At 43.5% G+C, this 16,454-nt stretch overlaps 1 protein-coding gene and 1 long non-coding RNA gene across 5 annotated transcripts in view; one reads left to right on the plus strand and one right to left on the minus strand.

Moving 5' to 3' along the window:
• Nucleotides 1-583: 583 nt before the first annotated feature.
• On the minus strand, nt 584-16,233 carry LOC146350907 (uncharacterized). Its single transcript, XR_014788780.1, has 7 exons — nt 15,768-16,233; nt 12,103-12,246; nt 9,719-9,814; nt 6,755-6,845; nt 4,665-4,700; nt 2,506-2,742; nt 584-2,008 (listed from the first exon to the last, which is right to left on the minus strand). It is a non-coding gene; the product is annotated as an uncharacterized LOC146350907 (long non-coding RNA).
• The window catches only part of CTBP2 (C-terminal binding protein 2), a 289,621-nt gene continuing 288,312 nt past the window's right edge, over nt 15,146-16,454 (plus strand). For all 4 annotated transcript variants that reach the window (XM_084841495.1, XM_084841487.1, XM_084841497.1 and 1 more), the window contains exon 1: nt 15,146-15,656. The gene's annotated coding sequence lies outside the window, so the exon portion shown is untranslated. The remainder of the gene's footprint in view (nt 15,657-16,454) is intronic.

Genomic DNA, 16,454 nt, shown 5'->3' on the forward strand with positions numbered 1-16,454 from the left:
TTGTTGTGAATGAATTGTTGTGAATTGTTGTAAACTAAGATAATTTGTGAATTCAGTACATTCCAGTAGAGATGGAGTATTTCTCTCCTACCTAATCTATCTGATCTAAGTGAATACTGTTTTACACAAGATGACTTTCCACTCAGATACAGGTTCGATGTAGGGAAACCACATATGTACCTAACACTCGTATTTCACTCCATTAACCCTTCTGTGCTATCTTGAGAAAAATTTGCTTCATTGGGCTTTGGCCAGGCACTCTGGTAGGTCTCCAACAGTGCTCCACCCCAACTCCAGTCCCAATCCTACTTTTCAGGCAGGGCCAACTTCAAAACTTTGGGAGCCCCCAAACACTAGACCATCAGAGGATGCCTTAACAGCCAGTATGAAACATGCAAAAAAGCAGCCCCAAATCCTCTGATCAAAGGGTGTATCTTCATGACAGCATCACCATACTCCATACAAGTGCTGCCCAGGAATAGTGTCTACCTACAATTTTGGGGGGCTATCTACACAAATTTATTCCTTTATATTCTGCATTAATCCAGAATGCTGCCTTAGATCCATACTCACAAACATTACTGGAGATTCGAATACGTATTTACTAAGAATGTGTAAAAACAACATTTTGACATTAAGATTGTGGTTGCAACAAGATGGGTAAGCAAACTTAAGTAAGACTAAAGGGATAGCAAGATTATGCTGCATGGTTGTTTGTTTTGTTCCATTTTTTTCAGTGGGACCCCTGTTAGCCTCAGGGGGTCCTAATATTTGCCAAATGTTTCTGCCTTTGGAATTGGCCAAGTCTCCATGTGTTCAGCAGTCCCTAGCCCAGCACTAACAATGACCTCTGATGCATCTCCCCTCCCCATCCCACAAGAAGACGCATGGACCCTGGATGTCAGGATAGTCACCTTGCTTCCCACTGGGGAAGATGCTTTAGTTCCTGTTTCACTTTATACACATAACTGCAAAAACAGTTTAATTGTGAAAACACTTTCCTTTTTCCAGCCATTTGTACTTAGGTACAAATAGCTGAAGCCACTCCCAGAGATCGTAAGTAATGTCCTCATTCCACAAGGCACCTGCTTTCAATTTGAAGCCTGAGGGCAGTGAGCAACGTCTTCTATTCTGAGGGCAGTTGATATTGATGAAAAGCCTTAAATACAGTTGTCCTTCAGGCACTTGCGTTATCTTGCACTTGCTTACTTATTTCCTTTGTTCATAGTACAGTATAAATTGGGGATATCAGCAGATCTGTGATGGACATTGGATAGGCAGGATCTACCTCAGTACAAGTGTTTGGAATAGATGGCCTTAAATGTATCCCATTACCTAATACTGGTCATATCACTACAGAGATATGATTCTCTGTACAATTGATTCCTTCTGCTAATTAACTAGTTCTAAGCTGAACTGTAGAGAAGTTGAACTTTGAGGAAGTTCAGCTTTTATAGACAGGGAGGGGAATCCATAAACATATCTCTAACTGTTTGTTTAGGAACACCTGGCTCACTTATCAAAATTGCACATCCATCAAACGTTAAACCAAATGGATCGACACAAGGATTACCTATGCAATTTACCTGGAAACATTAATGGGAGATATTTCAAGGACATATACACTCAAGTATTAAGTCTGTTGACTCAGCAACACAGGGATAGATTACACCTATTGTATGCACAAGTTTTATGAGGTATTTATCTTGTCTAGGCTTGTTGAAAAACACAGGACAAATAGGAGAAACACTAAGAAGAAAAAAATGTTTTCACTGTGACCAGAAAGCAAGAATTGTCAGAAGACACATTTTTTCAGGTGTCAGCAAGTCCTTTTACTTGCATTTGCAAAAAGCAGTGAATTTGAGCATTTTCCACCAATACACATTTACCTATTTGTAGAAAGTAGGAAGTAATACATGTTCCCTGTCTCTTGCCAATGATTCAATTCAGTAGGTTTTCTGTATACAAGTCGTTTTTCTTTCTTTCTTGAAAAGAATACATTTGCCAGCTGGGGAAAAGTGTGACATTTGATAAAGAATATCAGACATCTTTAAACTAGTGTGACTCATTGAAATACAGCCAGAATCTACTTCTTACTCTACACACTTTCACATTAAATAAGCATAGTATATAAAAGCAGGTCCATATCAGAAAATACATTATTAGATATATCTGTGTGCTGATTAAATGAATAGTCCCAATTCATAGATGATCTTATTTCACTTTGAAAGGAATCATTTGTTTTGGGAATATACTTTTGCACTAGCATTAATAATATAATTTGTGCAGGTTCTGTACTAACCTTTCAGCCCTGCAGCTCAGACACTCTAGGGGACTTTGCTTACAACTGCTGTCATAGAAATCAGACTAGATATACCCTTAAGCAATGCAGCCACATACATCTATGTAATTTCAGTGTCTATATTTATGTATGCAAATTAGCTTATTTTAGGAAAGACAGCTTGTTCTTCACCAAGTTGCATGTGATATTTGAAAAGTGCATACCTTGTGGAAGGGTATCGACCTGTCCATGAAGTCGAGAAAAAGGTTGGCTGTGTTTCTCGCATTTTTGAGACTTGCATTCAGCAAACTGAAAACCAGCCCATAGGTCAGGAAGCAAAATGGGAACATCAAATTATCGTTCTAACAGTAAACTCAGGTTGGCGAGTACCCATCCGTTTGGGAACAAAATTAAGACTGACTAAAAATCAGGGAATAGTTTCTGTGTACTCAGGGAACTTCCTAGGTATGTAGAAATAGAAAAGTGAATAAATTAAAAGAAAAACAGGCAATAACCCCCCCCCCCCAAATTTCCTGAGAAGAACCCGTGAGCTTACAGAATGGTTATAGCATTAGAAGAGTGAGAGAAAAAGAAACTAGAAGTCAGGCAGATGGTTAGTTAAGTCTATGGTTGCAAGCAGTTGAAACACAGAATATTAAGATGACATTTGAAAATCAACCCACCAAAATAACCATGGGGGAAAGGGGGAACTGGCCTGCTCAAGCCCTCTACAGCTTGCAATAAGTATCCTGGAGGTAGGCATTAGTGTTGGGGTAGGAGGGATTTGTGGCGTCAGGTTAAAAATCCCCTCCTCTGTACTATGCAGTTTTTAGAACTGTGTACTCTTCTCCCTACCTGCCGCGATATAGTTCTAGAATGCTTGGATTTGGGACTGGAGCTGCCAGCCCTTTAGCACACTACAAAACACAATGAGCAGCCTTCATGGAGGGGTGGAGGGAGGTATCCTTATCCCATCCCCACTCCTGAAACCTGAACAGCATTACTACATGGCTCCTCTTCCAGGCTGGCTTAAGCCCTGAGCAGGAACATTCCTCTTCAGGCACGGAAATATACTGCAACAGTGGGCCAGTTCACACGTCACAATAAGACAAGATGAAAACAAGCCACGGTGGCTTGGTTAATTGCTTGCAAAGCTGTGCTGCTGCAGAGAGACGATCAGTCCTCCCGCCTGCTCCCAGCACCTATCCCAGGGGCCTTTGCAGTACAACTCCTCTATGCCCCCTCTGGGATGAGGTTCTCCCCTCCCCGCCACTTTCTTGCCTTCCCAAGCACCTGCATTGACAGGTATATGCCAGATCTTTGGATGGAGGGAGGGCGTTTACCTTTTTAGGATGAGGTGGCTGAAGATTTTATTTATTTTCTTTCTTTGACCCTTTAAAAAAGCTTCCTTGCTTCTCACAGCCACGACAAGTGATGTTCCGCTTCCTAACACAGTTATGCATGTATGCGTGACTGTCTTACCTCTGGGTAAGCACACATGCCCCTAATTCAGAACCATAGCAATTTGGGAGAGGGGGATTAAGTTTTCTCCCTCCTGTGTTCATGCCAAAATCCACCCCCCCACACACACACAGGTAATGGTTAAAAAAAGAAAACAAGTTGAGAATGTTTCTGTTTTTTTTAACACTCCTGCTGGTGGGGGGTGGGGGAGAGGGAATTTAGGCATGAATACAGGAGTGGGGAAGCTCAAATTCCCACCTCATGAATTGCAATAGTCCTGAATTGGGGGCATGTGTGCTTACCCAGACATAAGTCAACCACGCATAGCTGTGCTAACTGGGCACACAAGAAGATAAAGCCAGTTGCTGTCAAATGAAGTGCCAGGGTAGAGGGCACTGCAAGGAGTAGTTGGGGTTTTTACGACTCTTGCCAGGTGGCTCTGTAGCCTTTCCCAGCAAAACATATACCGGCCACTCTGTGGCTTCGGTCGTCACAAGCCACCCTGAAACCAGCAAGGGTGGCAACCCACCGTGGGTTCTCATGTTGTGCATCACTGGGTTGAGGATTCCACTTATGTACTGCTAATGGAAACCCAAGGCATTTATAAAAGAAATATATAATCACTTAATGAAAATAATTATGATTCATCAACTATAATAATTGAAGCAGATTTCTATTATGATCTTGGTAAACACTGGACTAGAATAGTGAATATGTAGTGCCAATAATTGGCTGCAGTGGATTTAACAAGTAAAATTAACCCTGCTTGACAACATTGTAAAAACCCACAAAAAATTTTCCTATATTCCCAGTACTAGTTTACTCTCAAACTGAGTGCTGATACTTGTAATACTGAAGCGTATTTTACAGGTTTAATTTATTCAACGAACTAAAGCTTTTAAAAGGTCAGATGCATAAGTACCTTTTCACTACCACTGTTTGCACACTGAAAACCAATCTGAAGATGTAGAGAGAAAAAGAGAAAAGTGACTAGCGTTTTATTTTTTAAAAAAAAAACATTTTTGTAATTGAGCATAGCACAATCAGTTCTTTGGAGTCATTTTAACATGTCTTCATATCTTCCTTTGTTTATGAACTTGGCCCAGGGTTTTTTCCAGACATTTGAATAACCTTCAGATATTACTGTAATTACTATTACAGTTGACTTATGGTATCTGGAAGACCATTCTTTTTTGTAGTGTATGTATTAAAGCCTTGTTTTTTTCATGTGCACCGATAAGTATGATACTTATTTGAACCAATAGTTTTATATTTTGGATTCCTTCCCTCAGTACTAGAGGCAGTAAATAACTTGTGGCTCCCTTCAAAGCAGTAACTGTCACGCTTATTGTGAATGGGAGCTGAGAAAAGGGGATGGACCCTAGATCTCTCTTAAAAGGACTTGCTGGACACTTGAGGAAGTACGGAATGGAAGCGGGGCACCCACAAGTGTCAGTTCACCATTTAAACCCTGGGGATCACCTTGCTAAGTTTGATCTTGTCCCCTTTTCCTGACCTGTCCCTGTCAATGGTGCACAAATTAGCCTATATGCAGTCCCGTCTTGTCGATTTTCTTGCAAGTTTCATATTGCACTTCTTCCCTTTGCCAGCTGAAACATACAACGCTATCGACAAGGCAAGGCTACACATACCTGACAGCTGCAAGGTACTTGCAGCACTTGCACAACTGTGAAAAACCGACCAAAAAAAAACCATTAAAAATTCTGAACACATTTGCACATATTTCTGGGGGTGAATATATATTACGACCCCTTTTGCACAAACGTCTGGGATCAATAAAATAAAATAAGCCAGGGAACAAAACGGGGTCATGATCGGACCGGGATGGGCAGACAAAACAGGTTCTGCTGCACAAGACCCTGGGATACTGGGTGGAAGACTGAGGGGGAAGGAGGGAGAGAACAACCCACAGTCAGCCTGATTGTCTGTCAGGCACACCGTGGGTTGTTCTGAAAATAACCCACACTCTGTAGCTTGTTTGCAGGGTAGGTTGTCATGTCCTGCGAATCCATACAGTGTGTGTGTGTTCTCTGAGAAAAAGTTCCCAGGACACTTTATTTTCTTACTTTTTTTTTTTGTTAATAACCCAAATAACCTAGCTTCTCTGGCTGACATAAAATTAACCCTTTAAAACAACAAAAGCATATTTTATTTATTTATTAATTAAATTTATTAATCACCAATCTGGCTGGTCACCCAGCCACTCTGGGTGATGTACAACATACAATAAAACAGTTTAAAACAATAAAATTCTACAATAAAAATATTTTCTAAAATACCCTAACCCACCCCAAATGCCTGCCTGAACAACCACATTTTTAATGCATGGCGGAAGCTCATTAAAGAGTGGGCATGGCTGAGTTCCCTAGGGAGGGAGTTCCACAGAGTGGGGGCTACCACAGAGAAGGCCCTCTCCCTCGTCCTCACCAGTCTAGTTGTCCTGGCTGATGGGACAGAGAGAAGGCCATCCAAGGCTGATCTTGTTAAGCAGCCTTTCTGGTGTTGCTGGAGGCGCTCCTTGAGATAGGCTGGGCCAGAACAATATAGGGTTTTAAAGGTCAAAACCAACACCTTGAATTTGGCCCGGAAAACAACTGGTAACCAGTGCAACTCCTTCAGCACTGGAGTGATGTGATCTCGCCAGCAGCTGCCTTTAATCAGGTGAGCTGCCGCGTTCTGTAGAAGCTGCAGCTTCTGAACTGTCTTCAAGGGTAACCCCACGTAGAGCGCATTACAGTAGTCTAAACGAGAGGAGACCAGGGCATGTACTACCGATGGGAGCAGATGGTCGGGAAGGTAGGGGCGCAGCTGCCATATCAGATGGAGTTGGTACAGCGCTGTCCGGCTCACAGCTGACACCTGAGCCTCCATGGACAGCTGGGAGTCTAAAATGACCTTCAGGCTGCAGACCTAGTCTTTCAAGGGTAACCATACCCCATTCAACACCAGGTCAACATCCCCCAACCTCCTCTTGTCTCCCACCAAAAGTACCTTGGTCTTGTCAGGGTTCAGCTTCATTTTATTCCTCCCCATCCAGCCATTCACCGTCTCCAGACATTTGGACAGGGATTCTATGGCCAACCTTGGTGAAGATTTGAATGAGAGTTAAGAGCTGCGTGTCATCCGCATATTGATGACACCGCACCCCAGACACCGCACAACAAAAACACAGAATCCATAAAATACCATCACATGCACTGAAAAAATAACAGACGCCAAAATAATAACCTGATCACAGAGAGCTAAAATAATCCAAAAGGGCAAAATGTGTACTTTCCAAAGCTCCTTCATATGCTACAGCACCCCACTGGGACTGCAAGAAACTATCACCCAGGCATCCCCTTAGAAAGTATTGGGATTTTATTGTTAAACAAGATACAGCAAGCTCCTTTCACGGTGCTTCATAATGTTATCCACTTTACTCTCATTCCCTTTCAAGTAAACCTTTGGACTCAGTTGCTTCTTAAATAAACTACAAAACCAAAGAAATGAGTCCCAAAATAAAAAAAAACACCCAATGTTCAGGAACAAACTACACTGAGATCTCCCTTCCTTGATATATGTAATTTCAAAAGGCTCTGCAGCATTCTCTGGATCAGGACTACATAATCCTAAAAGCCAATCTACATGTTAAGGGAAATTACAATGTACAGCCTTCCTTGGACTATATCACTTCAGAGGGCTGCTAGTTAATCATATGACTAAATGCCTTCCTGTACATAAAAGACTTGGATGTTAAGAAGGCCAGGCTAGAACCTTTACATCTAACATGCTAATTTTCTATATGGAAGAAGCATTCACTTGTGCGATTTCCCAGTCTGCATTCTCTGAAGTGGTACAAGCCAAGGAAAGCTGGGTGTGTAAGTTGGCTCTAAGCAGTCATGTTTTAAAACAGTCTGAACGATAACCACCCCATTTTTTAAGGGTTCCCTACACTATAACGTGATGATGTATGGTTAATATCCCCCTGGCTTCAGAGGGTTTTCCCCTCTTTTAAGCACACTTCTTGGAAAGATGTAACTTTCGCAGTAGAATAGGTTGCAGGGTTTATCAGCCAGCATTGCTGGAACAATTAGACTGAAGCTGCATGAATTTTGGAGTCTCTTGCTTTCTGTCTGCCTAGCAAAAAATACTTCCCTCCCAAAGGAAGCAGGACAAACTTTGATGGCCAGAATCTTATAAGAATGAGAAAGGAGCAGGTGACTACCGTGACTACCTACATTTTAAGAGGTGGCCTACAGCTGAGAGGAGAAGACAGGGCTTCCAAACTCTGACCTAAATAAAGGGAGCTGATGTGCCTTTCATGACAGGGCAGTTTGTCAGGTGGAGCTTCTGTAATTACTGCAGAACCACGACAGGAGCAGCTGTCTGCCGAATTTCCTCCTACCTCACATCTAACAACAACTTGGCAACCCTTGTTGAAGGCATGAAGCTAACTTCACATACGTTATTTCCCAATGGTGATGTGAACTATTTCAAGGTATACTACAACCGTTGCCCTAATCCTTTGAGGAGAGGAGCTTTTGACGTTGGTGCATGAGGTTTTTAAAATGTGTGAGGTGATAAAAGTTCACCTGGCACAAGTTAAAATCACAACATTTAGCATGTGTTAACTGATACCTTTACAAGCCAACCAAGCACAGAATCTCTTGTGTATTTACTGTTTTGTGTGTGTGAGTGTAACACAGGTCTTTCTGTTCATGCCACAAACACAGTTCATTATTAATTATAATTATTATTGATTTTTCCAGTGTTGTTAAGTTCCACAAAAACTCTTTATAAATGAGCACATATGCATTAAAATGTTTTTATTAATTTTCCAAATAGAAAGACAAAACAAACAAAATATATATCTAACTAAAATCTAGTTATTGACAGATGGTAGTATGTTTAACATATTGTTTCTGTTTAACTTTACAGACAAAAATATAGGTAGAATCCATTGGCTGGTTGGAGGTTTTCTTTATGGTTATTCATAATGACAAGTTACATTTAGGGCACAATCCTATCAGGAGAGGCGGCCGCCTCTGAACTCAGAGGCAACCGCCTATCCAATGCAAGGCAGGAGAAGCGCAGAGGGGATTGTCCCCTCCGCGCTTCAGCTGCCCTGCATTTGTGGCTAGACAGCCAATTTCAGCTTTCTAGCCGCAGGAAGGCAGAGCAGGGGAAGCGGCTGCCGGAAGACACATAGGATGTGTCATACTGGCATTTCCACCTTCCCCACCCCAGAACGCCCCCTGGAATGCCCTGTTTTTGCTGCTCCGCACTCCTCTTCCGAGCACGGAGCATGAGGCCATTCCGCGCTGCCTGAGAGGCAGTGGGGGAGTGGGGGATGGTTGATTCTCAGGGAACCGATGTATCCTATGGCTGTCTAGCTGCTGACTAGCAGCCATAGGATTGCTCCCTTAGTCTCTTTTCAATAAACTGAAGTATTTGACAAATATTATTGTGTATGTTCCTGATTTATATATAAAATAATCATGCCATATTTTATAATATAAAATGGTATATTGTTTATAAAAATCAGACATTTTGACAGAGCATTTTTTTAGTCTGTATAATATATGAAATATTAAGTCTGTATAATATATGAAATATTAGTGAGTGAAAAAAAACTGGATATAATGTACCAGTTAATCAAACATTGGATTTATCTGAGGGGGGGTTCAACCCTTAGCAAGACAACAAGTCATATATAATACAGACTTGTTTTATCTGAGTGGCATGGGAAACTTTTCAAAAGCTAGAACAGTGGTCTGCAACTAGTTGTTCACTAAATGTATTGCCAATATGGAGCAGTGGGTAAAATCCCTTTTGGGATTCCACTTTTCAGTTTGCCTACAATCTTCAGTTCCCACACTTACCTCATCCTGTGCACAGAAACCCCCGTCCCCCGGTCCATTGGTACTAACAGCGTTTATGTGCATCACTCCTCTGTTATCCAATTCCACTTACCTACCAAAATGCTGAAAAGTTCTAGAGATATCCAGAAGCAAAAGGGAGAGCTGGTTGTGTGTTCCTAACAGTTCTTATTTCACCATGTCCTGGAAACTGAGGACAGAGGTAATGGGAGAGAGAAACAGGTGGTAGCAAAGCGGTTGTTTTGTTGTTTTGTTGAAAATGTGTTTATTAAGGGCACAATTCTATGCATGTTTGGACAGAAAAAGTCATACAACTCTCAGCACTTGAAATGCTGGGAGTTGTAGGACTTTTTCTGTCTAAACATGCATAGGATTGTGTCTTAAATCACCTTATGAACATCCAAAGGTTGTTTATAAGAACAACAGCATCAGAAGCTTTCATAAGTGGAGATTAAATTGATCTCAAAGTAAGATGATATGACTCTGGATATATGAAAGCAAGCATTGTTAGTCTGGATAAGTACAAATAGTAGAAAACGAAGGTGCAAACATTTTATTGTATATTGCTAGATTATAGATAGATCAAATATAACACTACATACCATGATTATGATAAAATATTTTACACTTCTTTTGTTTTTCTCATTATCTCCATTTCATTTAACAGTTTACATCCAGCACATTGAACAAACTGTCCAATAGACAATTCTGAGGATTTTTTCACATAAATATTTCATTTGGACGTGCTAGACGCATTCAGTAAATGCATGGCAAACCAAGAGCAAGGTGGTGTAGAAGTGGCTGCCAGCAACTACCTACTTTGCAAAACCAACAGCTATTGTCAACACTCAACCACCACAAAATTACCATTCAATTGCATGGTTATTACATGAAGTCACACAAAATTAACTATAAGATGTTTCCATGTTGGGCTTATCAAGAGCTTATTTTGGCCATGTGAAAGTACCCAGTGTCTGTCAAGAATGTATAATAGACCACATGCAGTTACAGCCATGGTATATGAATTTCCTGGTATGAATGCAGAGCAGGCCATTTCCATCCAGAGATATCAGTGTATATATGACATTTCCAGTAGCACATGAATAGTAATAATAATTCTTAGCACTGATCTAGTGCTTGTATTCAAAGTGCTTCACATACATTGGGTCAGTACACAAGACGCGAGGGTGGTGAACAAGCTATGGGGACTTGTTCACCACCCTCGCACATGCTGGCTCATTTCCTTAATTACCCTTGATGGGTGCGGATTGTCATGACATCCGAACCCAGCAAAGATGGGTGACTGGGGTAGTTAATAAACCACCCAGAACCCATGGCCTGTTGTAGGGTGTTTTGTTAAATACCCCAACAAGCCACCCTCGCCAGGTTCGGATGACACAAGAAGCCACGGCAGGGAGCATGAATCAGTAACCTGGGGCCCACAGGCACCACAACCCAACATGGTTTAAATAAGCCATGGTGGGCTGCAGTGATCATGCAAACCAGGTCAGTATCTCAGTAATACTTCCATCAGCCTGGTAAGATAGGACATACTGAAGATTGGGGAGAGAAGGAAGAGGCAACTGACAAAGAGTGATTTACCCAAGTCCACCTAACAAGCTCATGACTGAGGCGAGATCTGAGCCAGGGACGGATCCTATGGATGCTTACTCAGCAATAAGTCCCATTGAGTTAACTGAGATTAATGCCCTATCGGGTGTTCTCCTTCATACAATTGTGATCGCATGGAGGAAGAAAGCAGGCTGACCCTGTTGGCGTTGACTCCATCGACAACTTGGGCAGGACTGTCTGAAAAGGGGAGCCTGCTGTACATGCGGAGGTTCTCCCCATGTTCAGAACACTGAGGGGGAACCTCACATGTGTAGAACAGCCTCCTCTCTTCAGACGGTTCCCCCTCAGGTGTGGATAGCAGGTTGGGTGGAGCCAGTGCGGACACAATGGCAGGGGTGGGGCCAGCAGGCGCAGCCTTTCACACTTCCTGCATGTGATTACTGGAGGGAAATGCTCGAAGGGGGCTCAACTGCGCATAGGATTTCGCCACTACATTACACCAGCTCTCAATGGTGGCCTTATTACCACTGGTTATCCACAGTTGCTATCCACTCTTGGAGTTTCAGTACAATTATTATCACTAAGGGTAGTGGACACCTCTCCCTCCCCACAAGAAACCATCACCATTGTTTGCACACCTCTGGAAGAATCTGCTGATATACCTGGGTCAGAACATATAGCAAATATAATAACAGCCTCTAACTGCTGACATGTGCAATAAAATACTGGGAATGTTTCAGTGGGACTTATTGCCAACTTCCAAGTGAGTATACATAGAACCACGGCCTTATTTTCACTAGTAACCATCCGATTCTAACTTCCAGAATCAGAAACGAGGATTCCCAGCAAATAAATGGAGTTTAATGGACAAGCTTAAGTCAATCAAGGCTTCTGTTGAACACAAACCTCTTGAAATCGTTTCCCAAACAGCAAATTCAAATGCTGATGCTGATTCCAATATAGGTAGTTTATTTGGCTTCAGGTTTTGCCTAGCTTCGGATTTTGTTTCCTCCCTGACAAAGCAGCAGGAAATAAATATGACAAAGAGAGCTAAAAGATTATACAAAAAAAAGAAAAGATAAGATCACGACCTGCCCACATCTTTGTGATAAGCAAAAACTAAGAATGACAGTGCTAACAGCCATCCTCAAAGCAATGCAGATTCAACACCCAAATGAATATGTGCCTGACCGTACTATCGCACATGTAACATCTGAACACTGTAGTGTGACTGTTATGCTATTCAAATCAAATTTAGTGCTTCATGGGGTGTACATCTCTGCTCCTCTGTCTTTAAGATGTCATCAGAAGGGGCTCAGCATGTCTGGTGGTGTTTATCCCAAGGCCCTAAAATATCCATTTCAAATTGCATGTGCTCTGTACGGGGTGAGAATGAATGTGTGACCTAATAATCACACTTTCAAATAAAAAATGTTGGGAGAAAATGACAGGGTGGTGCCGAAAGGACTTCTAAGCTGCTACTAGAAACCCCCAGTTGGAAAAAGCGAGGGTAGGGCTTGATGTGCCAACACCAGTTTTGTTTTCTTCCTGATCAGTGTCTTACTGTGATTAAGCGTGCATGCATAGAGCCAACACACATTTTGAAGAACCGGGCATGAAATTGCTGTTATTTCAGGCCTCACAGTTAAGATTTGGGAGTTCTTCAGCCTGCAAAGGTCTGCATGGCTGGCTTTCCCTGGTGAGAAAAGCAGCCTGCTTTTCCCTGGCCACTTCCCAAACTCCTGGTGCGTGTTACAGCATCCAACTGGAAGTGCAGGAAACTATAGCCTGGATATGGTCTAAATATCCTGAAATCAGTTAAAGATGCAAAATCTAAGCCTTATACTTCAGCCAGTATGAGGAACATTGCTAATTCTTGTCTCAAGGCAAGGGAGGTATTTAAAACAGGATGGAAAACCATGCAGATTTATATGGCACAATATGCAATTTTTAAAAACCCATAACTGGATTCCTTCAAATTCTGCCCAAGAGCCAGTGCAGTGTCGTGATTAGAGTACTGAACTGGGGCTGGGGAGACCTGGGTTCAAGTCCCCACTTGGCCATGAAGCTCACTGGGTGACTTTGGGCCAGTCACTGACTCTCAGTCTAACCTACCTCACAGGGTTGTTGTGAAGATAAAATGGAGAACAGGGGGATCATGTATGCCACGTTGGCCTCTTTGGAGGAGAAGGTGGGATATAAATGTAACAAATAATCAAGAGAATTTCCAGTATTATGGGGGAATTGTATTACTTAGAACTTACACATCCTAGAGTAATCAGACTCAGCCCCAGGGTTCTATACTTACCTGGGAGTAAGCCCTATTGAACACTCTAGGACTAAGGCCTGATTTGAATATATGTTTGTTTGTTTTAAACCCACTATTTTGGCATCCAAAATCCAGTGGGAACAATATCCAAAATCCAGTAAGGAATTACCTAATAAATTTGGGATCCACACACCCCTCCCAGATTTTTTACTCATGGACTAGCATAAGTATCTTTGTTTCTATGTACTCTGGCATGTTTTCTTACTAGTAATGCCCATTTTAAACATAATGCCATTTGTGTAAGAAAAATGTAATTGTGCATATTCCATGTGTGGCCAGTTTTATCATTTAGGGCCAAAAGAGACATTACTTTAAATCTGTGTCTAGCAGCGATCTTTTTCTTTTTTATACTTGAATAGGTGCAGAGCCCCCAGTTTGGATCAGGATCCCTAACATGGGCAGTATTTAAAAAAAGATTCAGATAGGACCCTCTGCACCTACTCTAGAGTAAAAATGAACAAAAGACATAGCTGCTAAGCACATATTTAAAGTAATGTCTCTTTTGGCCCTTAAGCCTGTTAATAAACGAATAGCACATCAGAGCACATGCCTGGGCCACAAATCCCCGGAGTGTTAAGGCTGCATGTGTAAGTGTGAGACGCTTGGTTTAAACAGGATGCTAACAACACACAGCAACAGGGATAGGGCTTTTTTTTTTTTTTTTTTACTCAGCTGCCGGTATGTTTAAATCAGACTGCACTCTTCGTAAATATGTTCTAGTAAACTGTATTTCGGCTGGCAGCACGATCGTTAAGTATACTTACTCCAAAGTAAGTCCATCTGCCTTCAGTGGGATTTACTCCAAAGAAAGTGCGTTTAGAACTGCAGTTTCAATTGGCAAGAAGCTTTACAGTCTCGCTCTGTGTCTGCCCAGGAGCCAGCTGGCACGTTTATGAGGACTGCTCCTACTCTCCCCACTTACAGCTAAGCGGGTGGGCCTGCAACAATTCTCGGGCGAGGGGGGGGGGATCCCGGTTCCCCGGGGGACATCGTGCACGTGGGGCACAAGGGAAAAGCAGCCGCTTCGGGCCGAGATCAGCCATTCCACGTGGCTGAAAAGAAAATGTGGGAAACACAGACACGCGAGAAAAGGACACGATCCGGGCGTGCTGCTGCAGTCGGTGGAGGTGCGGAACCAGCAGCAATAAACATTGATGTTTCGACCTTCCCACTTGCCCGGAAGAGAGACAATCGCCTCTTCTTGCCCGAAAGGCGTGGGGGAGGCGGCACTTTCTTCTCGAGGGCCTCCCCATCTGCGGTTCCTTCCGATTCCGTAAACGTTGCTCTCTCTCAAGTCCTGCCAACTTGGAGCCGCGAAAGTCGTGGAGGGGAGACCGGGGGGGGGGGGGGGCGACGACGACACACGAGTGCAGCGCAAGAGACGCTCCTCCTTCCTCTTCTTGACCCCCCTCCCTTTCCCCCCTTTTTTCTTTCTTTCTTTCTTGCTGCGTCTGTTTGTACTTTAGCTGATCTACTAATCCCCTGAGAAAGCCTATTTGCAGCGAGGAGTATCTGTAGGGGGCGAGGCTGGTCCATGTGGGTTTGTGTCATTGGTTTGCAAAGAGAGACCCCGCCTATTGCCCAAAAAGAAAAAAAGAAAAAACGAGAGAGAGAGAGAGAGAGAGAGAGAGAAAGAGAGACCCTACCTCTCCTAGCTACTCAGCACAACGGAGGAGGAAGAAGCGGAGGCTGTAGAAAATCACCCCCCCCCCTTTCTTTTTTTTTTGTTGCTGGAGGAGCACCGGCTAAATACTTTTTTTCTTTTCTTTTTTTGGAAGGGAAAAAAGCCAGGACAAATATTCCAAGTTGCAATTAGATTCCCCCCCCTTTCTTCCTCCATCTCTCCCCCCCCCCCCCATATCCATCCATCCATCCATCCTCACTTGGAGCAGCGGCAGGAGCCTGGCGAAGGAGGAGAGGATTAAGTTTTCGTGCGGTGTGTATGCGTGTGTCATTTTAAGGTGGATCTCAGGCAGCAAGAGCCCCGGCGCACACAAAAAAGAAGAAGCGGCAGCAAGCCAGCGGAGGCGATCGATAAAAGGGGGGAAGATGCAGCGTTGAGAGCCCGGCGACGGCTTCAGCCAAAGGGGGGGGGAACTGTTCCCTGTGGTCATTAAGAGCCGACGACGAGGTAAGGGGAGGGGAGAGGGGGGGCAGGAGGGGAAGGAAATCAAGGCTATTTCCCAAGCCTGATCGGTCGGGCACTGCTCGCTCGCTCTCCTCTTCCCTCCTAATAGCTTACCTGCAATCGTAATGTTTGTGCCCGTGCGAGTGTCCATGCGTCTTCGCTTCACTGCGCCATCCAGAGAAGGGAAGCCGGGGGTGCGGTGGGGGTGGGGGGGGGGAGGACAAGGGGAAGCTTGAAATGTGAGGACATCTTTGGTCACATCTCACCCGCTCCGGCCGGCTTTAATCCGTCTGGAGAGACCCTTCCGTCCAACTCTCTCCTCACGATGCTACAGATTTCGGCCGAATGTGGCTTTTTCTACCACTCCCCCACCCCGTGCCAGTGCGATTATGAAAAGGTGTGTGTGTGTTTGTCGAAAATGCTTTCCCATCCAGGGCTGCGTTAAAGCGCGCGCGTTGGCTTGTGTGTGTGTGTGTGTGTGTATATATATATATATATATATGTGTGTGTGTGTGTTTATATTCCGCCCTCCCCCATTCGATTATTATGCACATATTCCCCCCTCTCTCTCTCCCCCGGCCCCCCCCCCTTAATATATTTTGGCACGGATAGGATTGCACAGGCGTTTCTGGAGCCGAGGTGGGACGGATCGGACCAGGAGGATCTCTCGTCTTTCCCCCTAAAAAAAAAAAAGAGTGGGAGAAAGAGGCTGTTTCTTGTTGCTGCGCGGTGGAAAGCAGAAAAGCTGGCGGGGAAAGGGGGGGGGATGACAATAAGTTGCTGCCTTCCATTCTTAAAAGA

This window comes from Heloderma suspectum, chromosome 3, assembly GCF_057233095.1.
Source record: "Heloderma suspectum isolate Gila_16-S chromosome 3, 16-S_ref, whole genome shotgun sequence".
Classification (NCBI taxonomy): Eukaryota; Metazoa; Chordata; class Lepidosauria; order Squamata; family Helodermatidae; genus Heloderma; species Heloderma suspectum.